This window comes from Catharus ustulatus, chromosome 4, assembly GCF_009819885.2.
Source record: "Catharus ustulatus isolate bCatUst1 chromosome 4, bCatUst1.pri.v2, whole genome shotgun sequence".
NCBI lineage: Eukaryota > Metazoa > Chordata > Aves > Passeriformes > Turdidae > Catharus > Catharus ustulatus.
This window is the reverse complement of record NC_046224.1, coordinates 40047393-40073059: the sequence shown is the minus strand read 5'-3', so window position 1 is coordinate 40073059 and position 25667 is coordinate 40047393. Positions and strand designations below refer to the sequence as shown.

The window sequence follows — 25667 nt, the reverse complement described above, 5'->3', positions numbered from 1 at the left end:
ACAAAAGTGCAGGAATGTTTGGTGTTTGGTGGTTATTTTAACTCATGACAAATAATGCTTTTGAAAAGTCACTTGCAAATAAAATGTTGGTTCCCTTCTGCCTCCTGGCCCTCAAACACACAGCTCCCTTACATTTTGAAAGCACTGGAATTAAGTCCTGGCTGAAGATCTTTAGATGGGGGCAGGGGGAGAGAGTTGGATTGTCCATATGGCAGGAAGTACATGCCACAGTCAGGAGAAACAACTGCCCCTGGGAGCAACTACGTTATTGTGATGCTTCTGTAAAACCATTTGCTTGAGGCATCCAAGAAACTATATAGAAAGCTGTCTAAAGGCAAATGTTTAATATCATACAGCATTTCTGTCTTGCTTAACATGTTCATTAAAATTTGAACTTAATTTTTTTTGAGGCCATTAATTCCTTCTCTTAAACTCATTTGTATTTATTTAGCTGAACAATAATTTTAGTAGGAAATGAAGGATGGACTCTGTCCTAAGTGTACTAAGAGTAGCCTCTTAATTCATTAGACAGAGAGATAATTGTGTTTAATTTTGAAGGGGTTTTTTTCCGGATCATCTGAGGAAATTCCAAGGACCAGAGGAAATTAGTTATCTGCCTCTAGAAGAAAGCATGTAAAATTAGGTTTTTAATGTAAAAGTAGTTTTTTAATCTTTTACACAGTTTGAAAGAGACCTTCCCCTCCTGGGAACATTAGTTTTGCTTCATTGAGGCTTTACAAATTAAAATATATACAAAATAGTTTGATATATGTTGCCAAGGATGACTTCAGAGGTAAAGAACCTTCTTTTCATGAACTCTGTGCATTTTCCTCTCTAATCCTAAAATTTTACCCCAATTAAAGCAATATCCTTGCACATAATGGTTTAAAAACAGATGTGCAGGATTATACCAAAGGTTCATTTAACTTGTCCACCATCCTGTCCCTGTGAGTGGCTGGTAACTGGGGGAGCAGTGGACCAATATTTAAAAGAAAATCTTTCTTTTTGTGATCCATATCAGCCATAAGCAGTTAACAATTCAGGGCACTTCAATTATCAGGGGATTAACTGAGGGATTTCCTCAACCAAAAGCTGTGTCTGGCCATCACTTTTCACAGCTGCCAACAGAGCCAGCCCTAAGGAATGTATCTAATTCCATTTAGAACACACTTACACTTTTGGCCTCTGCAACATCCTGTGGCAAAGAGTTCCACAATTTAATGATGTGCTGTAAGAAAAAGAACATCCTTTTGTTTGAAATCTGCTGTTTATCTCTTCCTTGGTGTGTCTGATCAATCTGTGCATTCAGAAACAATCAATAATTATTTCTTATTCCTTTGCCACACCATTTTTCCTTTATAAAGCTCTCACTTATCTCATCTTAGCCTCTTTTGTAAGCTACCTTATTTAGTCCTTTGTTATATGAACAGCCATTCTATATTTATATCCCTTATTGAGATGTGGTGAAGACAGTCACATGCTGTGTACCAGAATCTCAAGAATGTTTTATTTACCCTTTGACTAACATTGTGCTTGCATTACAAAGAATGATCAAAAGTTTTCAGGGATTTGTCAATGAAAGTCTTAGATCTCTTACTTCAGAGTTAAAAGCTATTGTATCCATTTTGCATCTTTATGAATAATTCTGATTCTTTTTTCCCATGTAAATTACTCTGTACTTAGTGACTAGCTGACTACTAATTCCATACACCAATTATCAATTAGTGAGTATTGCACAATGCTGGAGCTGTCTGTAATAAGCTTTGAACATTCCAGACAATCAAGCGTGACCTGAAATTTTGTCTTCTCTGGCACATGACAACTTTTTCAGAAATACAGAAAAGGGGAGCTGTAGTCTATCCTAAATGTAGTGACTTCATTCTTTATTACTATTACTTTTAAACTGCAATTGGGCCAGTCCCAAATCTTCAGCAGAGGCTGTGCTGTTGTCCAACAGAAAAGTACCATAGCCTATTTTAGAATCCAGAACTTCTGAATATTATTTATAACTTTGCTTTTGAGCAGCTCTGGAAATTATTGTGACCCATTCCAATTTGTGACTTCTGGCAGAGTTGCATTTGAAGCTTCTTATCTTTCTTCTGGTATTTGCAATATTTTGTGTGCAATAACACAAGGACAGCTGGAGCTGCTACTTCAGGCAGGTTTCCACAGTGCCCCCCTATCCTCAGAGAATGTCAGTATCCTGCAGTACGGCTTTGGTCAAGTGGAACAAGCCAGTCCTGGGAAACTGTTCTGAACTACTATGACTCTTGGTTGAGTCTGTCTGGGAATGGCTTGAAGATGGGTTGAATACCCCCCACCTCACCCCTGCCACCGGAAACAGCAAAGAACTCCATTTCTATGGGATATTCGCTCTATGAGCTGGAAGGCCATAGGAATCATAACCTGGTGAAACAGGCTTATGGGCTGATTATTTACCATCTGAGGGAAATCAGGACTGTTGATAGGAAGGACTATTAACACATTCCTTCTAAAAACAAACTCCATTCTTCCTCAAACAACAGTTAGTTTCTTGTTGAAGCAAAAGAACCTATCACCTTGCCTTTATCATTCAGCTTTTAAAACAAGCAGTAATTTCACGATTATAAGCCGCACCATTTTGACTAAAATTTTGGTCCGAACCCGAAGTGCGGCTTATAATCAGGTGCGGTTTATGTGTGGACAAAGAATGAAAAGTTGCCGACACCTGGAGATGCGGCTTATACTCAGTGTGGCTTATAATCGTGAAATTACTGTAATTAAGACCAGTATAATTAAGTTTTAGGTTTTACTCCTCAAGCATCTTTTGTTTATATCTGTATCAGAGGAGGACTAAAATTGAGCATGTACTGGTAGCTAATCTTTGTAGCAGTGAATTACAAGTAAAGGAAAAGTAAAAATAATAAAATCAACACCAAAGCCAAACTGCTGCCCAAAAATGAGGATGTCTTTAAATTATTTTTTAAAGCAGTTTCTAAGCTGTTCTAAGGATTAATGAGTTTATCAGCCAGAAAAATCACGTGTTATCATGATCTTTCTTTCAAAACTGATAAATTATCTCCATATGGGAATGCAAAAAAGGTAACACGGGACAGAATCAAACAATTTGTTACCTGAGATACTCAGAGCTCTCCATAATGATTTTCATTAGCTGAGGATCATTCATATTAAAGCATGTCCTCTTAATGAGTTTGTAAAACAAGGCCTCAGTTCATTGTGTATTTTATGGAGTATTTTCTCACTTTGCCTCCTTCAGCCTTTTAAACTACATGTAGTAAGTTTGGAAGATGTTTGTTTGTTTTTTTCCCACATTTTGGTTTTACTATTAATTTATCTCACTTTTCCACCAGAGAGGAAAGAAAATGTTCCTAGTGTTACCAGGAAAAGAGAAGCTCTGTGCTTAAATCTTCTCCAGATACGTGTTCTGTGGCGCTATGCACAGCTAACAGATGTCAGATAGGCTGCTGGTGTCACCCAGTGGACAGAGAGGCTGATCGCAGATAGGTGTCATATAGAGAAATTTTTCTTTCTGCAGGTATAGCTTGTTTCCAAGTGACAAAATCAGCTGTAATTTTGCCATAGCGAAGATGACAGGATATTTAAAAGTACTTCTGCTGTATTGCCATGGCTAAAATGTAGAGAGCAAAGACAGGAAGCAGTGCACATTCCTCACCGTCAGTAAGAACTGAGCAAAGAATAACCAAACAACAATTAGCGGGTGCTCTCTTTTACTGGGAGAAAGTAATTAAAATAACCAAGCAAAACAGTGTTTGTCTTGCTGTTTGCGGAAAGGTGTGGGGATTATCAAAATCCAATTCAATGCAATTCTGTGCAATGCGAAACATGATTGCATTTTTGCAGCCTAATAACAGCTTGCAACAGAGGCAAACAGTTGTCAACAGGGGTGAAGAAAATCTGGAGAATCCTCTCTCAGTGTTTCAACAGTAATGTATTTCAAAACATGCAATGTACACCTTGCATGCAAAACTTCAATGGAATATATCACCTATAAATCAATCTCTTGCAAAAAAATTCTACTGTTTCCAGATCATGAAAGAAAATTATCTAAGTACTTAAAACTAGAATCAGTGCATGTTCCATCTTACACGTTTCCCTGATTTGCAGAGACTACTTCTCAATGTTGGAGAATGGAAGGTTTCTCATTTTTTTAAAGACTAAAGCATGTTGTTGAGTGATGTACATCAAGACTTTTTTTGTCAGAGACGAAGCAGAAATGGGGTTAAATGCACAGAGATGGCTAGAGCATATAATTCATACTCCTTTTCTAATGCTGTGGCAACCGGCATGTCCTTCTTACCCCTTGCAGGTGGAATGAGAATGACCTGATGGATTGAAATTCCAGAACTGCTAATAGATAAAGAAGAATCGAGGCTGCTGGGACAACAGTCAGTACTCCTGAAGAGCAAAGATTAGCATTCTGCTCTCCTGATGGCTCAAATGCTTTTAAAATGCAGTCATTCATTTATAATTAGATCACAGAAGCGGCATTGAAAGTTAAATAATGACTGTAACAGTTTTAACATCCCAAAAACCTGCCAGGAGCTATGTTAGTCTCTTTTCCAACAAGGAACCCTTACAATCTGTAACTGTGTCTGCAGAATTAATATTGATTGTATGTGTGGGGGTGAAGGGAATCCAGGCAACCCAGAAGCAATAAGGGAAGTACAGGTATGTGATTAAGTAGGTGGTAAATTTTGCTTGACCAATTAAACTAGTAACATTCCTTCTAAATAAGCCCTTATGAAGTCAAATTTCTTTTTCAAAACAGACAGCAATAATTATTTACACTGTAAGTTTGATGACAGGGGCTTCTAAATGTCTCAATTTCTCTTTGCAAATCTATTTAACTCTTCCCAGCTAAACAGCTCCTCTGATTTATAAAGCTGGAATTCATAGTTGCAAGCATAGGGGAGATAGCTAGCCCCTGTGCAACTTTTTAATAGATTTTTCATAACCCTCTGGATCACAGGCTTTCAAAATCTTATGCTCCTACCATTAGTGGACAGGGGCCAACTGGACCAACAGGATTTAGCCCTTGATTCTTGGGGTAAAAATCCTGTTAAGTGCTGAAATGCATGGGAATTCTCTCAAAGATTTCATGAAGGCCAGAAGGTCACTTCTTCTACGCTAAGTTTTAAAATGCAAATCAGAAATGATAGTTGCTATGTGACCAGTTTCTCAAGAACTGGAAAAATAAGACACTGTGAAAGAAGTAATTTGAATGCCTTAAATGGTACTGAAGCTGCATGTATGCAGACTCAAATCTTTTTAACATTTAAACTTAAGTGCAGCTCCACTCATACCTACTGACAGATGGAATATTTTGAATACAGAAGTCACTGATATTTACTGTTGTGCTCCTCTATGTCAAGATGATAAAAATACCTATTGAGTCTCTACTACCACTTCTACTGTTAACTCTATTGAGAAATTTTCAGGTAACAGACAGCATTCAGGGAACATTGACACAAAAAACCTCATTTCTTGTTTTAAAGTGTTCATCATATTACTTATCTTCTGGTTTTTTTGCCTTTACAAAGTTTAATTTACTTGTATTTCCAGTCTTTTTACACACAGACTTACACAAATAAACTTTGTGCTGTGTATTTCCTTAATACTTGGCCATGTGAAGGGAGGACAGTGTCTTTTATTAAATCACTACTCACTAAGTTTATACTGTAAGGAAAATGATCTGGTTTGAAATTTTCTAGCAGCATGCTTCTGTGTGGAATGTTTTTCCATTCGTTTTTATTAGAAAGTGCTGATTCCTGGAAACCAAAATGTTTCAATAGCAACAAAAAGATACTTTGTCACAATGCTAACCAAATGACAGATTCTGCTCAACTAAAAGCAAAAGCTTCTTGTGGTTACTTATCTTTGGGTCTCACAATGCCACAGAAGTCACACACATACCACAGTTTCCTGGTACTCTGCCACAGAGTTCTCAGATTCTAGGCCCTGCTTTACATTAAAGGATTGTTCAGGATTACTCTCTCAGCTGTTTCAGAACAAAGAATGATGTGAGGAATTAATCTAAGCTACAAATGGCAATTTACTCCATCTTCAAAGATAAGGATTCAATATTTCGTTTTCAGAAACAGGATTTTTTTTAGTAGGAAATTCTAGTGTTTCTAAACTTTTGTTCTCCTCTGGAAATACTTTTTTTAATATGCATTTCCTAATTTCCTGTAGAACACATATTTGGCATTCGTGCCAGTTAGGTATTTCTGGTGAGACAACTTTTTTAGACAGTTTAGCAACCAGATAAACATACAATTATTAAAACATAAAACCTCTTTAAAGTTTTTTAATGTGTGTCGGAAAGCTATCTACAATCTGGTAAAACCCACCTGAGCACAAGGCATACTTCTGTTCTTGTTCTTCCATCATATAGCTGCTTTGTTTTATTTTCACAAGTGTTTGTTTTTTGAAGATGAGACAGACTATTTTGATCTGCTCCTTAAGGGACATTTGATTGTCACTGAGGTGATCATACTCCAGGTGTGGCAGATAGGGAATCTGATGTTTACTTCATCTATACATCTTTCCTTCCTCTCCCATAATTCTGTGAAGCACAGTAGGTTAAGCAGCCTGGGATGTCACCCACAGCTTGTCCCTGCCATGAGAAAGATAAAGTATGAGAGAGAATGTTACCAAGTTAGATTAACAAATAAATCAAGTACAGATTGAAGAGGAGTATAAAATTGTCTCTATAAATGAGAGCCTAGGCACAGTCATCCCCTATTATCTAAGGCGTGCAGTCATCTCAGCATTTCAGGTGTTTCTTAAGGTCTGATGCAACCAGGAGTGCTGCAGATCTCCTGGCTTCTGCCAAAACAGCCTCTGAAATCCAGCCAACAGGAGAAAGAAGGATGTGCTTTAACTAGATGAGCTAACCAGGCGGGCTTTGGTAGCAGCCAAGAGTAGACTTCAAAGGTTACTCCCTAATTATTTGAAGGTCTCATAGGCACCTCTTAGGCAGCCGATTGTAGCATACTCATTCTATATTCATGTGGATGTGTTATGTGTGTTGGTATTATTTGTCTTTTACAAGTGTGGCGAAGACTAATTTGTTTAAGAAGTCCTTTGTAATCTGGGGGGGATTCTGTACGTTGTTTGGTCCTATAAAGCAGGCAGCAGGAATGCCAAGATCCAGAGCCTTATCTTTGCACCTCTGATGAAGACATCATGTCATCAATAAACACCTGCCACTCTGCTCTTGTTCACTCCTCTCTTATTCCTTTAATTTTGCTCATTTTCAGACACTGTGGAGTTCGAAAAAAAAAACAACTATTGATATTCACCCATAGGAAAGGTGTCAAAAAAAGCAGACTTGCCTCAAAGACACAAGGGAACCTTGAGCCACCAAAGATGCAGTGAGAAATCATGTCACCTTTTTCTGTTATGAGAAACTGCTGACACAACATGAGGACAGTAGAGGATTATTTAAGTTTGAAAAGCTACTACTCTTCTTCCCCACATACAATTCATCCCATGCAATGGTGTAATGGCTTGGAGGAATAGGTGAACTACTTAAGTATATGCAGAAATAAACTGCTAGTAAACTCTTGCCAGCAGTGTTTGCATTGGAGCCATCACTGTCCAACCTGAGTTTAAATCCTACACTGTGAATTAACGGAACACAACACATTCCTTCTTTTATTTACACAGAGTCCAGCCATAGGCAGCTTCTCTGATTTGATGTTCCTATTCAGTTAAACAGAAGCTCTGTATGAGAATAACAGTAAGTAAGGGAAGGTTTAATGCCAAAATAAAACAGATGAGCGACTTGCATTAGCAAGATGTGCCATTTCTGGGTGAAGTCAGGTTTCAGAGGACTGCCAAGGGTATTGCAAACCTCCTTCCTTTAATGGATTGAATGAAAAGACATTCATCTGAGACTAGCAGATTAAAATCAAATATAGACCATCTTGTACTTGAAAAGGAAAGGTCTCAGGAAAGATGCTGTAAACAATATTCCCTCTTTTTCTGGCTGCCCTTACATTTTAAGAAGGCAAACAAAGTAGTATGACTATTACTCTAAACAAACTCTGAGAAAGCAAATCTGAAGCTCAGATTTTCTGCATATTACACTTGTCAGGTGGTGGCACTTGAAAGGGTTAAGCATCAGTCAAGAACAAGACACATAGGGCTTGCATCCTCATAAATGCTGATTTAGAGAAGCATTGCTCCCAGAGTTTTTTGGAGACTACTATCAGAAATGTCTGATAATACAAATAATCTTATTTACTAAAATAGTATTTAAAAATCTAATACGGGCATTTTTCCAAACCTTCACAACTGCAGCTTCATTGTTGTTGCTGCTTTTAGAATGTCCTATGAAGGCTCTGAGGTACTGATAAAAACACCTCATTAAAAAAGAGTGTAAATTCTTAGTGTTTGGCATAAGTGAGCTGTCAGAAAAGAACCAGTTAGTGACCAGGTTATTTTGTCTCTCTTCTCCTCATTCACCTGAAAGGGTGAGAGCATGGTTCCTGCTACATGCTGTGAGGAAGAGCATCTGATCTATAAGGAGAGGAGTTTCTTACTTGGGAGTTTGGCTGTTCTCTTTCCTCTTCCCTTGTGATCTCTGCATACCTGAGGTAATTGAGAGAGCATCTGCAGACTGAATTATGCCCTTCCTTAAGGGCTGCAGAGGAAGGTCAGACATTTTCTGAAGGTGTATGCAGTCAATTCCCAAAATACACCACCACTGCTGAAATCAGACACAAAGTAGGCCTTGATTTGGGAACTGAAAGTGTTTTTGCACTTATGACTCATCTACTCTGTGATACAAAATGGAGAGCTGATAGCGAAAGCTAATCACATAATTACAGAATCACAGAAATTTTAACTATTTTTTTCTTCTTTTTAACAAAATCTTGGTTTGCATGCCAACATATTCCCTAAAAATGTTAGAGATTCTACCATGTGACAGTGCGACTAGTAATTTAAATCCTGCAAATAGTAATCTTTTCAGATTTGCATCTGTGAATTACATCTTATATAACTCAGAAGAAATTATTACAAAGATTCTGTGGCTAAACATACTTACTTGGCTACATAGCCAAGAATCAGAAGAATTTTCTCATAATGAACTCTAATCTCCTCTAAATTTCAATTTTTCCAAGTTTGTCCAAATAATAGCAGTTTTGAAGAAAAGTATTTTCTACTATCAGAAAATATGGATGCAAATAACTACTAAATGATGGGTAATGGCAATATAACTGGTTTTAATGATCTCTGACGATGCCATGCTTGCTTAGGGCAGAGAGAATTGAAAGGATTAGCTGGTACCTAAAGATGGAGCCTGGAGCAGGATATGAATTCTGTTGCCTACTGCTCAGCTCCTCATAAAGATGACCATGTCTAGTGTGAGAGAGTTCTTGGGGCACAGAAATTTTCATAGACAAATATGAAAGCAGACACTATCAGGACTCCAAAAACAAGGGTACTAATCTCAGAATCCACCTCCTGGAGAAAGACAATCACCTGCTATGCTTAAATTTGAAGAAAGTATTAATCACTCCTGTTATGATTACTCACTGATTACATTATAATGAAATATTTGCTGGTTTATGGAGTTTTGCTATGTACTATCTTGAACTATTTGGATTGCTGACAGCTGGAAAAAAAAATTAAAGCTATTTTATTGCTATTTAAAAAAAAGGATTATTTGATTTTTGGAAGAGAAGAATATTAATTGAGAGATTCTTTCTGACTATAAGTAAGAAGCACTGTTTAAAATTTAGAGGAAAGATCATGAATAAGAAACAAAGGGAAAAAAACAAAGACAAATTCTGATTTATCACAAAGTTTAGACTGTTTTTGGTGTTTCCAGCTAATCTATCATGAAATTACAATTACAAATATTTAAAATGGCACTAACTACAGATGATATTAAGATGTAAGCAAATATCACTTTCCATATCCATTTTCAAAAAACTGAAGTTTCGCTTATGAGATATACTTTGAATTTTTGTTTCCAAACAAATAAAAGATAGGCTAGATTTTGAATATGTTCATTTAGTAGTTTATCTTCTCTCACTTAGACTGTTTCCTTGCCCATGTAAGCAGAAAGCTGTGCAAATGAGAAGTTGGGAGTTTTTTTGATAAATATAGTGATGTTATTAGTAGTAGCTTCATGGATTGTGTTCTAATACCCAAGCCTATGAGCTATACATTGTGGACATCTACAAGGTGTCATTTAACAACTGAAAAATTGAATTTCCCAGAAGTTCAGGACTAAATCAAAATTCCCCTTCAAACTAACAGTGATTAAACTATACATGTAACTATACATGTAACTATACATGCTTCCTATATGCAATGCATGCTTTTACCTCTTCTAGGCTAAATGGTTTCATACATAACAGTAGGATGGAAATAAAATCTAAACAAACAGAATATTCTTGTACCAGTGTATTTTTGTTTTACTAGGTTCACAGATTTCTTCTGCTTTTCCAACTGTTTCATAAATATATTTTTCCTGACTGGCGAATCACTCAAAAAATCTATTTCACCTAAGCACGTTTCAACATAACTATTAGACAGCCTTTGTCATAAACATGTAGAGTTTTGGTTGGATAGTTAACCTAAAAGGACAGACAGCACACTGCATCAAAGTGAAGACCAGAAAGATATCAATCAGGATTTCTTGGGTCTTCATTCAATACCCACGTCCTACATCACAATAAATGACAGCCACCTCTGAACAGACAGTCAGTATACTTAGTATTTTCTCTGGTAGATCAGAGAATTCTAGATAAACTACAGATAATATTTAACCATCCTTTCAGAGGAAAAAAGAATATTCAGTTGTGTTCTGGCTACACCTAAATACACTGGATGTAGGGTGGTAGAGACTTCATCAAAAATTGTGAATAGAGAATGATTGAATAATTAAGGAAACTAGACTGAAAAAAAGGCAGGAATGGGAACCTAACTACATAGAAGTAACTGTCCCTTTGGGACCAGCCTATAGTAGGTGGACATTGGCACAAATGCACAGGAGTTTATATTTAATCTCTAGAAGTTCTTAACTTCACCAGTCACTGGCAAGGCAGTCAGAACATTTAAAAGGAAATAAACTTGGGAGGTGTATTTTATGAGAAAGCCCACCAATTCAGGAGTTTGCAGAGAAAATATTTTTAGAGAGCCTTCACAAAATGCAATCCTGTAGCAGTTAAAACACACCAACCCTTCCAACTGTGGAAGAGCCGCACCCTGCAGTGGTGCCAAAGACACAGGCACCTTCATGTTGCTACTTGCAGAAGCCAATTGCAAAGCATCCTGCAATCCTCACTGTGATGAATTCATTAACTTTAAAGGGAAAAAAAAAGATTTGCTAACTCCAACAAGCTTTCATATTTATGTTTGGATGGAAGAAGCAGACTGAATTCTCAAAGGGTGATCCAAGACAGTTGGTCATAGGTGAGGAAATCAGCAATTACTCAAGGCTTAAGTCTACAAACATGTTTTAGTGCTGCCATTCCCATTTAAATCCTGCAAAGTTAGCTTGTGGCTCAAGAACTGTGGACAGAGACAGCTCCCAGATCCTTGTCTGATGACTTCTGCCTATAGTCAATGTATTGACACAGTGCATGTTTTGGAAAGTTGTGTTGTTTAGCAGGAAGACCTGACCTCTCCTACCTCTCAAGCCAGGTATACTTCTGAGGGACAGGCTGTGGAGTCAGACATGGACAGACTTGATAAATTCTAGTCCTTGCTTTCCCTTTAACTACAGTGGGTAGGATTTGGAGAGTGTTTAGACCCCAGTAAAAAAGTAACATTTCAGTGCATACAAACTTCTTTCTTAAAATTGTGGTCCCTAAAGCTTTAGCATTGTCTGTACACATGGACCATGAAGAATGCCCTGGTGACACCAAGCAGGGGTCTTGGAACTGTTGCTATTTAATCCAAAAGTCAGTTTGCAGCAGCCTTTTCCAGCCTGTGGCACTCCTACCCATTCAACTATTATGTTCAAAAACGAACAGCTTTACTAGACTCATTAACATTCTCATAAGGCTCCTGAAAACATCAAATTAATCTATTAATTAATATATTTGTTTAATTCCATGACCTGTAAAATTCTTTAATCTGTATTTGGTAACACAAACTCTTTCAATAATTATATGCCTTCAATTTAGCAGACTTAGTAAAAACCAAAAACTGTAGATGAAGCATGATATTTTCGAATATCAAGAAGATTTGAATATGCCTGCAGATTTTACATCAAAGAAACAAAAGTCAGTTTACAGAAAAAAATAAACCAAGTCCAAGCAAGAATATTTGCTTATATGAAACAGTCATGGCAGCTGTTCAGAATTTTATTGCCATTTGTTTGAAGTTATTCCTTTCTATCAGCTGCCAGCCTGGTAGTATGAGCCAAGTAATGAATTGGGTATGGGTTTGGATGCCTGTCATTCTGACAGGGCCTTATGTAGGCCTGGTATAAAATACTAGGTATGTGCCAGTAGCTCTGTAGTGGATAGCAGGAATTTAAAAAATCACTGATACGACCCCTGTAAATACAGGGTTTGTTTACAAACTCCATGCCCGAAGGCATGCTTACTGACCAGGCTCACAAATGTTCTACCTCTGTTTCTGGAACTTCTGCAGCATGTTAGGACCAGTTCTGGTAACTAAAAAGCAGTGAGAGCCTTTTCATGGACTTCAATGAAAAGTGCATGAGGCCTGAAGTAAGGTAAAAAACTGCCTGCTAGGAATATGCCCAAATGCAAAATGAGGAATGGCTTGTTCATTTTCCCAAGCCCAGAAAAGACATTCATAAGATGCTTTCAGCTGGCAGGATGGACCTCTGTTGAAATCCTGAATTAAAACAGATCCAGGCAGTTTGCTTTTCCTCCTTCTTGTCAAGATGCTACTTGAGTAAAACAGAAGTAAAGTTACCCCCTCATGTAGGTGTTGTTGGGAGAGATGTTCTTTGTGAAGGACAGATTGACAAGCGAAGTTATGGATGTCCTGTTCCTGGAAGTGTCCAAGATCCAGGGATGGATGGGACCCTGAGCAACCTGGTCTAGTGGAAAGTGTCTCTGCCCATGACAGGAGAATTGGAACTCAATGATTTTTAAGGTTCCTTCTGACCCAAACAATTCTCTGATTCTACGATATGCTAAAGAAATACAAGCATCATGTTCCCTGCAATTAAGACACCTCAGAGAGAACAGAAGATGTGAAAATGGGAGAAAAAAAAAATGTTGAGAACGACAGCAAGAAAACTAATGCAATAAATATCACCTATGCTACACCTGGCTGGGCATGCCTGCCATCCCAAGGTAATTTCCATTCTCTGACCATTCATTTTTATTAGTCACCAGGCCTCCTTCCTGATTAAGCATCAGTGTTATGCTGTTGTTGTAAACAATCAGAAATATGAAACCTGTTTTTCCTGGTGTATCTCAATGGTGCCACGCAATCCAAGAAGCTCTTTGATGTATGAGTCTTTAATTAAAAATATCCACTTTGCATATCTGTGCCTTCATCTGACTTTTCTCATGGTACAGGCCTGTAAGGCAGGTATACATTTTTATCCTTCTAATATAGACTAGAGTAAATTCCTAGTACATTCCTAGGAGTTTTAAAACACTTCAAAATCTATTGTAAAATTTAAGGGAAGAAAAAATAAGGTCAAATAGCATGTAGATATCACGCATGTATGTGCCCTGAGTTGGCCATTATGGGAACATTTTTATGTCTCTATATTTAATATTCATTAGGAATAATAAGGAAGCTGATAAAATTATCCAGAAGAAAAATGCTGATGTTCAGTTTACAAGGTCTGGTGGACCTGAATCTTCAGAAGAATCACCTGTGTGCTTGCTTTCCCACAAGAAGGGATGTTATTACAGCTGCATTTGAAACTGATACGGAGGATATAGAAAATACCAGTGTTCATCCTGCAGTTTAATGATAGACCCCTTTAGATAGGAGATCCACCCTCAAAATAAAGACAGCTATACGGAAGGGTAAGCATCCAAACAAATCCTTGCAATTGTTTTAACAAGATGGCATATCACAAACTTGGGAATGAATGAAACCCAGTGAAAGAAACAGAACCAGGATGAAAATATAAAACCATGAGCAACACTTTTAAAATCACTTTTCTTTAAAAATGCATCTAATAAGATCTTAAAGACAATTATAGTCTTAATTTCTATCCTTATTAAAAACAGACTAGAAAAAGGAGCTGGAAGAGATTTACAGAAGTCAGATGCATTTAATTAGAGGAGCCAAACAACTGATAGTATTTGGCAGTGGTCACCCAGATATATTTCAGTTCCTTTTCAGGGTTAGGTCAGTAGCCCCACTTTCCCCATAAAGTTATGCCAATTATTTTTAATATGAAAAATCATAATTATGATTGAAAAATACATAGAGCAAACAGCATTTCATAAGCTCTTTTTATGACCTATATGATGCATTGTAGCTCACTGCATTGTGAGGCACTAAGAAGGGGTGAAGGAGACAAGAGTGTGCCTGCAATTTGTCTCTGTGAAATATCCATCTGCAGCTCATGTCATGTATTCCAGGCACCCAGAAGGCTGGTTCCCAATTGCCTGCTGGTCTCCTTTGTATATTTAAATTTTCTAGTAAGCCAAAGTGCATCCTGTCCTCACAACAAATGGGAAGTTAAATTTTCAAAGCAATTTCCATCTAGCTTAGTAATTTTGATAACATAGTGTTTGGTGGCTGCTTGAAAGAATGGTGGCATTTGACTCCAAGAAGGGACTTGTAGAGCGGACAATGTTCTTCACCTCCACCTGACTTGCACACAAGCTAGAAGTGGTGTTTTTCCTCTTACCAAGTCAATATCCTCCAATGCCAAACTCTCCATGGTCTATTCATCTGTCTGAGCAAAATTTGGTCATCAAAGACTCTGCCCAGTTTTATGTGAAGAGGGTAGATGAAAAACAATCAACCAAAATAAACCCAGCCCATTGTTAGACACCCAACTAAGATATGACTCCAGGCTGAAAAAAAAAGTTAGGTTGCACAACATAGCACCTCTGTCATGTCCATTATTGTTCACATTGTTCATATGCTTGTACAGCTTCATGCTCTCTGCACTAATTTGCAGCTTCAAGGAAGTGCTCCCAGTGCACCTCTCTGCCTGCTAGGAAGGCAGATGCTGCCATGTCCAGCTACTGCAAGTTCCAGCTATAGTGAGACCTGAGTAAAGGCTAAATATGCAGGCATAGAAACCCTCTGTGGGAGTTTACAGAGCTTTGGCAAACAGCAAGATGCTCAGAGGACAGCTAAAATGAGAGTCAAGGAGTTACTATTCTCTAGTTTTATGTTTTCTGTCACATGCCTCTGCAGAAAACACAGGGACTAACCACTCTCTATCAGCTCTGGATCCTGGGTATTGGGCCCAGGTGCACATGGATAAGAGAGGCCAGTAACCCAGTCATGTCCTTCCTTGAACAAGCAGGTTGGGAGGAATGAACAGAGCTCTCAGTACAAAATCCACCCACTTGACTAAGCGCAACCTGCTGATCTCCCAATTTCCTCCCCAAGCAGTATCAGCTTTAAGTGGCAGCTTTCTGTTTTGTTTCATCAATGACCTTTCCTTAAGACCTCTCTACAGGGAATTATATGATTTCGCAATCTTTTAAATTATGAGAATCCTGAGGATCTTTGTAAACACTGATGGTAACTATTATTAAATACATTAGTCTCAGATAGAAAGGGATCTAGTAAGATGTCCAAGATCATGCAAGTAGCCTGTGGTTAAGCTGGCATCAGAAATTACCACACTGACCTGCACACACACATAGCAGAGATCCTTTGACACTGAGGAGCAGTCAACTTTGAAAGTCTATCTGATTTTTTTACCACACCTTCACCATCATGTATTCCCTATATCTGTGGTGCTACTCTTCATTGCTATTGTTTATTTCATCCTTCTGAGAAAGAACAATAGTTCAAATACTTTTAAATTTCTTTCTCTAATAGCCAAATTTATATATATTTAAGTACCATGATTGATCTTGAGAAGGATGCAGAGAGAGTTTGAGGCTGGCTAAACTAACCCAAACCTAGGAGGCATGTATTTAGTCCCACCTTTGGCAGACATCCTTTTCAATCAGACACTCTATGTGCACTGTTCTACGTGTATATACATGAACACATGCCTCCAGTACTTTTATCTGTTAGTCCTGAAGCACTTATAAAAATGTGGACATCATCACAGTAGTATTAGGGAAACAAAATCATTAAGGGGAAAAATGAGCACAGAAGCTGGTGAATTTTGAGGTAAGCTAATTCGAGAAAACATCAATTGACAAAAATCAAAGTATCTCTTCCACCAATCTTTCTTGCTGCTCCAATTTTGCCATAAAATATTGCTCAGTATAAACTTTTTGCTGACCAGGCTAAGCATAAATATTTAAGAACACTAAGCCAACTCTCATGGCCCTGACAAAGGAATGTGGTGACAGCATCAGCATATAGCAGAAGTAACATTCTACTTCCAACCCGATGGGCCAACAGGATCTGCAAATCCTTGCAAACATGCTCAGGTCCTATGAAAGGAAACACTTTGCTTGTAGAGAGACCTCATGATCTATTTGTACCATAAAATTTATCTTCAACTAGATGATTAGATCACCTAATTGCAGAGCTTTGAGGAACATGGTAATATGGAAGACCCCGGAGCAGCTGCCCCACAGAGAGTCTCAGGTGTTCTCAGCATTTGGATGAGCTCTGTGCTCTTCTTGTAACAATTGCAGGCCAGGATCCAGAATCCACGAGGGTAAATGACAGATACATTTCAGAGAGTTCTCTAAAACAGGTAATTCTAAGACATAGGTCTCATAGGTGGGAAGACAATAGTGCTCACTTAAATAATCACAATATATTATACTTCCTGTGTAAGCCCCAAACAATAAGCTTTTTTCTTGCTCCTCTTTTTCTTGGCTTTGTAAACACATTACATAGCAATCAGAAAGTGACATACAGAGGCCAGCCAAAAAACACAAACTCCATGTTTTGCTGCAGCATCAATTCTTTTCGACTTTGGGCTACTCAGTTCCCCAAGGACCCAAGCAGTGATAATAACCCATTCCATGAGGAATAATATGCCAGTGTACTGTATTATACAACACGTTGTAGCATATACACTTCACACACGGAAAACTGCTAGATTTTAGACAGCCACTTACTACTAAACCTATTACTATGAATTATGATTTTCCATGTAAGATTAAATCAGAATATGATTATAATTTTGCCAGTGTACAGGAAGTGTCAGTTAAGAAGCAAAATATAATAGTAGAAATTCAGAAACTGTGCTGCAGATACAAAATTATACAAGTGAACTTTATTAACTTGTAAGTAATTAATACTTACAATTACACATCAGAAATTTTTTTTTTTTCATTTAAACCTAGCCTGCTTTGTAAATTTCAACGTTTCTTCCTTGGAGAATTGATCAGGCAGTGTAAATCTTAACTATCCTGATATCGCCTCTATTCCTTGATACTATTTAAGCACTCTAGCTGGTAATCAGAGAATGGCTGAGGTATTTGGAAGCTACCATGCATTTTAAACACTTGGCCAGTTCTGTATGGGGATCCTCCGGGCTGTTAAGGCTATCTTGTACAAGGACAGAAGGCTTAAATGTAAGAAGCATGAAGAAGTCTAGAGCTTGCCCTGTAAGACAAATGTGGTTGCAGCTGCACTATGGGAGATATATTTTACTTTGTAAATTATTCAGAAACAAGAACTTAGTCGGTAAGAGTTGCTGCTGGGCATTCCCTTTACCAAATTAAGAAAATAAATCTGTGATGACAGACCAAGCAAACGGGAGCTCCCAAGAGACAGGAAAGGGTATGGACAAGTTAGTGGAAGCTGGTTGTCTCAACCCTTTAGGTGCTCATCTGTGATTAAGAAGCGGATGCTGCATTTTCAGAAAACAACAGAAGAGATGGTATCATTTTGTTCAGTGCCCATAGAGCTGATCCTCCATGCTAAGATGGACTGCAGCACTTTTAACCCTCACCAGCCAAGGAATTTCAGTTCTGTAGCCCCAGTGGCCTGACCAACTTCAGGGCCAGCATTAGGAAGAAAATGAACAATTTTTATTTTTTTTTAACATGGCAATGTCCTTAAAGAAATCAAAAGATCAGTTTTGATCAGAGTAAGCAGTTCTTCCCTTCAGATCATCAAATCTGTCCATGTTTTAGGCAGAACTAATATAATGCCTTATGAAGAACTTTTCAGTTAGTCCATTAGTTCTCACACTCAGAGCAAAAGTGGAATTGTGTCAAATATATGTGACCAAATGGTTTCCAGCAGGAAAAGGTTTAATATAACACCTGAAAGCAGTTAGTCACCCTGTATTCTATTGGCAAAGAATAGTGGATCTGCAGTGGTTCTGTAGAAAACCTTGTTGGCAGATGCTCAGAGATAATCAGAGAAAGACCAGATATTTTACAAAAGATTATATCCAAAAATCAAGGAGAGTTACTGTTTGACAAGTTCCCCCTTACGTTAATCCACGCTTCAGTTTAATCAGACATTCAGAATCGCTGTTCAGGTATTGCATAATTATAACCACCTCTGCTAAGAGCCATATAACTTTTACCTCTTTCTTCACAGATGTTGGATGAGAGTGAGAAGCTGATTGTGATGGGTGCCTGACTGGCATAATTTGCACAGCAGGAGCTATGGGAGAAGATAGGATCATATACTGAAGGGTGAGTCTGCTTTCAGAAACATAAGGTTGGGGGTTTTTTTGCTGTTGTTGTTGTTTTGGAATTTTTTGGTTTTTGGGGTTCGTTCATGGTTTTTTTTTTAAGGGGAAGCCTGCAGTAGCACTTAGAGAGCTAGAATGGGCTTGACCCCAATCTGTGGTTCTGCACTGAGGATTACTTACACTTGCTGAATGAAATGCTCTGGATGCAAATATTTTTGCTGGCGCAATATGTTATGACTCTATCACTCACCTTGAAAGAGGAGACTAAAAAATGCTTTGATAAATGGTTTGAATCATTGCCCAGTTTCACTGGCTTTGTTCTTCTAAGTGTTTGCACCTCTTGCTTCAGCTGCAAAGTTATTTCATCATGTCCTAAAACACTGCTATGCAGAGAACTGCAGTATAACAAACTATAAAGTGGAGCATGTTGGCCTAATCAGACAGCTGAGAGTGTAGACTTAACAGAAAGTGCTCTCTATCCTTTGGAGGCCAAACATTACAACACAGCACATTTGCACAGCATGACCTTACCTTTACTTCAGAGAGACGTGTTTGGTGCTGTCTCAGGTTTTCTTTTTTCCTTCGTAGTGCAGGCTGCTAAAGCAAAGCTTTTCTTGCATTGTTCTCTTCTGATGGCATCGATTTCACACTCTGTACATTTGGATTCAAGAGCACCACTTTCAACCTCCTCTGAGACTTGGCTTCACCTGGTTCCCACACTTTTGTACACTAGTCATTTCTGGGGCTAATTATGGTAATCAATCCCCTCACTGAGTTCTCCCCAGTTCCAGGTTAGCATGTTACCAGTCTCATACCCAGCAAGGAGCTGCAACTCCTCTCCAAGTTCCTGCAACATGCTGGCAGCCACGGATTTATTCAATATGTTCAGTGTCGAGCTGTCATCTGCCTGTGGGATCAAAGATATTGGGCAGATCCTTGGGTTTGAGCCCTACATTGTGGTTTTACACAGGGACACATCATAAAACTGGATATTGTTTTTCTGTTATTGCATTACTCTTTAAGAAAGCATCTTCATGCCTTTCTGTATGCTCCCCTGTACAGATGACACTCCTGCCTTGAATTGGGCTGAGGAGAAAAAAAAGCTGTATTATTCAGTGAGACCAGTAGTAGTTAAAAACCCCAGAAAACAGTCAGGTTATCTTTGTTGCCACAATCATATGTGAACAGGCAGGCAGCTGCTCTTATGCAGCTGAGATTGAGTCACATTTCCTCCCAAGGAAGACAATCCGAGATGGAGCTTAGAAACACCTGTGCAGAGCAGCATGAGGAAATTCAGGCAGACAGTGCCAAACCAGGACCCTTGCACTGAGAATGTATGCTTTGGACTACATCTGCTGAAGTGCAATACGGTGTAATTTAACATGGTTATTGATTTCTCCTCTCCCATGTAAAATTATTTTCTCTTGCCCCAGAGAATGGTAATCAATAAATCCAAAACTTTCCCTTCTTAGATGTAACATGCAAATAACTTTTCAATGTAATAAAACTTTGAGTGTCTAAAAAGGTCTTCTCCAGTGGCTACCGATTCTATCCTATTTTCTGTTGGGCTTCTTTTTTTTCCCCAGTTTGGAAACTGCGATGTTCCCTAGTTTTGAGAGGGCCATATTTATTACAATTAGAGGCCTGCCAATGTGGAAGATTTCTTAACTTTTTTTTTTTTGAGTTTTAAAATCTAAAATACAAAGAACATTTACCAAGAAAAGTCTTAGCCTTCAAGCCTTTAAACACAAACAAGCTTAGCTGTAATCACACAGTCACCCTTTCCAGTTTCAATGGTAGCTTCTTTTATTCTCTGAGTGCACACAAATAAGTTCATAAACTGAAATAATCTGGAGCAAATTTCTGAAATTCCAAAGCAAGTTTTGCAAAAGAATGTTTGTCCTTGGAACAAAAAATACCAGTTTAAAGCAAATCTGATGAGATCTGAACTTAAAACCCAGTTATCCTGGGGAGTCACACTCCAGAGGAATGCTGTGAACACTTTCTCCCCATACATTAGTCAGCAGACATGAATTTCATGAAATCCACAGAGCTCTGCACCCAGCAATGTGCTATTGTTCAGTCCAAGCTACAACAGTAGAACAAAGCATTAGAACAGTACAACAAAACAAATGTGGCATTATATAGCTAGCTGTTCAACGTTTCAACGTTTCAAAGTTAAATATATTAAACTCATGAAATGCTGACAGCAAAAATGAACATTAGGTACCACAGCTCAAGGAGGTGGGTTAGATGTAGGACACTGCCACCTTCCCACTTTTCTCTCTCTGCTCACACTGCATGGCAGAGTGCCAGTTCTGGCCCTGTGCTTCCCCTGCCTCTCCTGCTCTGTCATGGCCACATCTACTTCGGGGGTAATTTTTGTGCCTTCCTTGAAAAAGTAGTTGACAGAAACTTCCTTGCTCCCATCACTAATGGTGTCACATCATTACCTGGCAGGGGGAAGATCTATAGAAAAATGCAAGAACAGGTCTGGTTTCTTGCCTTTGTCTTTCATTCTAGTTTTCATCTACAGCAAAATGAATGACTTTCTAATTTAAGACTGAAGGAGGTGCGAAGGTGAAATAGAAGACTATCCTGGATATAAAAGAAAATACCTGGTGAAAGAAATATACAGGTACTGTCTCCTGCACTGCAGCTGTAAACATTACTTCCACTACTCCCCAAAATGAAGAAGGGGTGGAGCAACCCAGAGGAAAGTTGCTACATCAGCAGGCTGTGGAAAAGAAATTGTTAGTGCTTTCCACCCTAACAGTGAAGCTGAGAAATTACTTTCTGTGTGAGGTCTTAAAAATTTTCTTCAGATAAGAACCTTCACTGTATTAATGGGAATACATTAATACTTCAGTGTATTAAATTATATAAAATTGATTACAAATCTTAAGTTCAAAATATAACTTTCTGATAATTTACTAAAAAACTAGGGTTTTCAGGAGATATGACCTACAATTATTTCTGAGGATATACACTGTCTCAGTTTTTTATCAGAAAAAGAAGACTGCTTCCATCTGCAGTTACGACTCAGTGAGTACATCAAGAAACATGTTTTTATTATTAAAAAAAAAAGTTCTTATGACTCTATTATAAATAACAAAAAAATTATTTAAAATCAGCAGTCTAGGGACCCTGGGTTCTCTGTAGCCTTTCATCCCTTACCAAGACTTGACACAGGCACAGAGATGTGGTGTCAGGGACACGCTCACTGCAGCATGTCCTAATGTATGTTTCTGCACACCAGCCTAATGCAATAGCTCCTTGTCACAGAAATATAAGGAGTCTTCCTGAGGCACTGAGTTGTTTTGTCCATGTGAATCTTGCAGTTTAAAAGCAATTTGAAAAGTAAGCTCTAAAGAAGGCCATAAGCTGACTTATATTTCACAGCATGCATCTATTAATGCAAACTGAGAAGTATTTGCCTTGTCCCAGTCTGAGTATACACACAGCAGTCTGTGCTTCTCACGGTGACTTTCACCACTTAGAGAGATGAAATTTGCTTCTTTTCAGCAGCACTCACACATCCCTTGAAACCTGTCTTCCAAGGGACACAGATGTTGGGGTACCAGCTGAGGCAATGCGGTATGTTTTGATTAGGGCTGACAAGCTGTAATCTAAAAGAAAGAAAAAGCAATCACTAAGGAATGTGGAAAGAAGTCCACAGTGGACAGAGTTAAATGTGAATTTTCTGTCTAGTTTTGCCACTTTGATGTAGATACTTCATCTAAGTGATGAGAAAATTTTAGATGGCTGAGGAAGTACAAGAATCCTTTGTCCTCAGCAATGGGTGACAGGGAATATCTTTCCTTCTAGAGTCCATAAAAAATATTTGCTGTCATACAGGAAACATTTTCCTTGTCTACTTCCAGCATTTAGGCCTAATATTAAGCCTCTAGTCATAAAAATGTTCTCATTGACTTTGGTGAATTTTTACAGCTGAGTAAGGACTGTAAGTTTTGGCCCTAAGCTAGGAAAAAGAGTATTAAAGTGTCATAAACACATAAATAATGGCACCAGTCCCAGAAATACAAACAGAAACAAATATAACATTCCGCTGTTCAACACTTCTGGGGGCTGATACAGGCCACTTACTCCCTATTTGTCCTTGCTCACCCTTTTTCCAGGATTAAACCACAGCTGTCAGAGACAGCTCCCACACTCCATTCCATGCTATTTCTTGACACTTACATACGATTTGAAAACAGAACACGAAAGAAAACATAACACACCCTAAAAAAGAGTCTTTTTCTGAAGATCATAAATTGGTTTGCTTGGAAAACAGTGCAATTGGCGCTCTCTCCTCAGAAGAAAAATAAGAGGAGGTGACTCTCCGTGTTGTCTTTTAGGAAAGTGTTTCAAATCCTGCTGAATTTTTGGACTGCATTCAGCCCTTCCCTTAATTCCCCAGCTACTGCCTGCCTTTGTCTGGGAGGCTGGTTAAGAAAAATGAATAGTGAGAAAACAAAAACCTCCAGCTAAAAATGGTATCACAGGTCTCTCCTGGCCTATGGTCTGGCCGATACTTTCACCTTATCATGCTGTCTAGTACAGCATGCAAGTGGGAAAAATAGCATCCATTATATAATGTGTATTAAATGCTAGGAACAGCTGACTGGCAATAATAGAAGAAGGACAAAAAACTGTGAGCTGGTAAGGGCATTCTACAAGATATGTCTTTGCATCCATGAGCTTGGATCCTCTTAAGAGGAGCCAGATGGGGAACATTGAACCAGTTGTTGGCCCATTCATGTTAATGTTTGCGCTGTCAGTGCAGTCAGGCCAGCTTCTTGCTCCTGCTTTGCAATTTTTTTTACAGAGCATTCCTATTTTTGCACATTGGTTATCACACTATTCCCCTCTTAGTGATCTCTTATATATTCTTTTACATATGGTACTAATTCTGGGTCTGCAAGTAGCATAACCTGGAAAATGCTTAACTTTGCTTTGTCCAATGCGCCCTCTTTGCTGAGAGCCTGAAAAACACAGCCTGGGTCCAGTAACACTATCTCAGACTGTAGACACTTGGTTAATCCTACTTCTTCTAGCTCACTCACAGTTTGCTTTCACTCTGCTGGGTTTTATTATATTCTGTGTTAAGTGTGACTCCACTCTACAATTTATTTTCAACCTACTTTTTAAAAGAAAGGTTTATGCAAAGGCTGATTTTCAGACAAAATTGGTGGAATAACACACCTAAACATAATGACACTTGGACACACTTTCTAAAAATCATCAGCTGAGTAGACAACAGCTGCTCAAAGAAACGTCCCCACCTAAACAGAGACAGGCCAAATTGCTGAACCATGTGGCATAAGCCATCTCTCCCTCTCTGTTGGGTTACCACAGTGACTACGAACGGTGCCAGAGTCATTATGGGGAGGAAAGAAACAATGCTCTGAGAAAACTGCCTTTGTTAGTTAGCTGATCACAGAAACATTTATTCTGTTTGTGAATTTTTTTCCTCTGACATATTTCCAGATCTCATGTTTGCAACTTCTGCATGAGATGTATTCTTACTTTATCTGTCTCTGGCCAATATCTCTCCTTCTGTCTTCCCTGGGCTTCTGTAGACTTTATGGACTCCTTTATCTGTCACTTCACTTCTAAAGTCAACAAAATCCATGGTCTGGCAACCTGGCTGTTTTGGCACACACCACATCGAATGGAACAGGAGCACAAGCACTCTTTTTCAAGCTGTCAAAGGCACCAGGGCGGTTAGAGCGAGTGCTACAGCAGTCTGATGTATGAGAGACTAATGGATTAAAGCAAACCACAAAACCACTGCTGTCTGATATCCTCAGACCATTACAGTGCCCAACTACAATAAATGCACAACAGGAAGATGTGAGATGACTCAAAATGGAGAATTCAGGAAATATAACCATTGATGCTCCCCCTTTCTCCTGCCACCATCCACAACAAAACCCAAAACCAAACCAGCTCTGTAGATTCTGCTTCTATCTAATTAGAAAACTAGAATAGAAAGCAATAAACCCAGAGTGTTCTAGGAAACATTAGTGCACAAGCTCTGTGTCATCCATTCTCAGTGTGAAAGCAGCGCTGCTGAGACACTTGCCTGGAGCAGCATGGACTTTGATCAGTACCAGAGCATTAGCTCAGTCTTTTTAAGAGTCCTGTCCTTGCTGGGAACTCTATCAGGTCAAGAATGAGGAAATGCCCATGGGTGTGAGCCAGGAAAGGGGCAGATGGAACCAGCTGGCCTTGATGGGGCCAAGAGAGCAGAATTTGTACCTCAGTAAGGAACAAGGCATTCCCAGTTTTCCCAGGCAAAGACCTGCCTGCAGAAGCATTTTAAAACATAGCAATGCAACACAAGGCCCGTGTTTAACCTTTATATGTCATAAATTATAATGGCACGGTATTATACTGTGTTATATTCAAGTATACCAAGGAGGAAAAGTATTTTTCAGCCAGCATGGTTATACTAGCAGAAAAACGCATGAAAAGTATAAACTCAGTAAACGAATTTTAAGGACTGGGCTGATTTAATACTTCATAAACGGATGCTGGTAATTTTGGCATTTTGCCTCGGTTTTCTACATAGTAGTGGAAATGGGGCAAGGCAGTACCCTTAATCATGTATTAGAATCTTCCCTTTTTTTTGCTCTATGTGACTTGGAACAAGTGATTATTTTTCCCCTTGTATTATTTTCCTTCTGTACACCAGTTATCTCTCATGTAAGTCACACTTCCTCAGTGCCTTCAAATGGCAAAATCCTAACAAACTTACATGCTGTGAGGGAATGTAGCAGCTGTTCCTTCTGAGGGAAAGGTCTGTTTTTATAAGATTTCTTCCTTCCATTTCTTATCGCGCGGGGCAGGCGCGAGCGGCCCCGGCACCGCCCCCACCGCCCCCTCACGGGCCCTCGCGCGCACACCGCCCGCGGTG

At 38.7% G+C, this 25667-nt stretch overlaps 1 long non-coding RNA gene across 2 annotated transcripts; it reads right to left on the bottom strand.

The window, feature by feature from the left end:
* Positions 1-25634, bottom strand: LOC116995949. 2 transcript variants are annotated; one of them, XR_004417832.1, is made up of 4 exons: positions 25509-25634; positions 19274-19828; positions 6372-6637; positions 1-1228 (listed from the first exon to the last, which is right to left on the bottom strand). It is a non-coding gene; the product is annotated as an uncharacterized LOC116995949 (long non-coding RNA). The 2 variants fall into 2 exon arrangements; XR_004417831.1 differs by lacking the exon at positions 1-1228 and having other exon boundaries at positions 5750-6637.
* Positions 25635-25667: the final 33 nt, after the last annotated feature.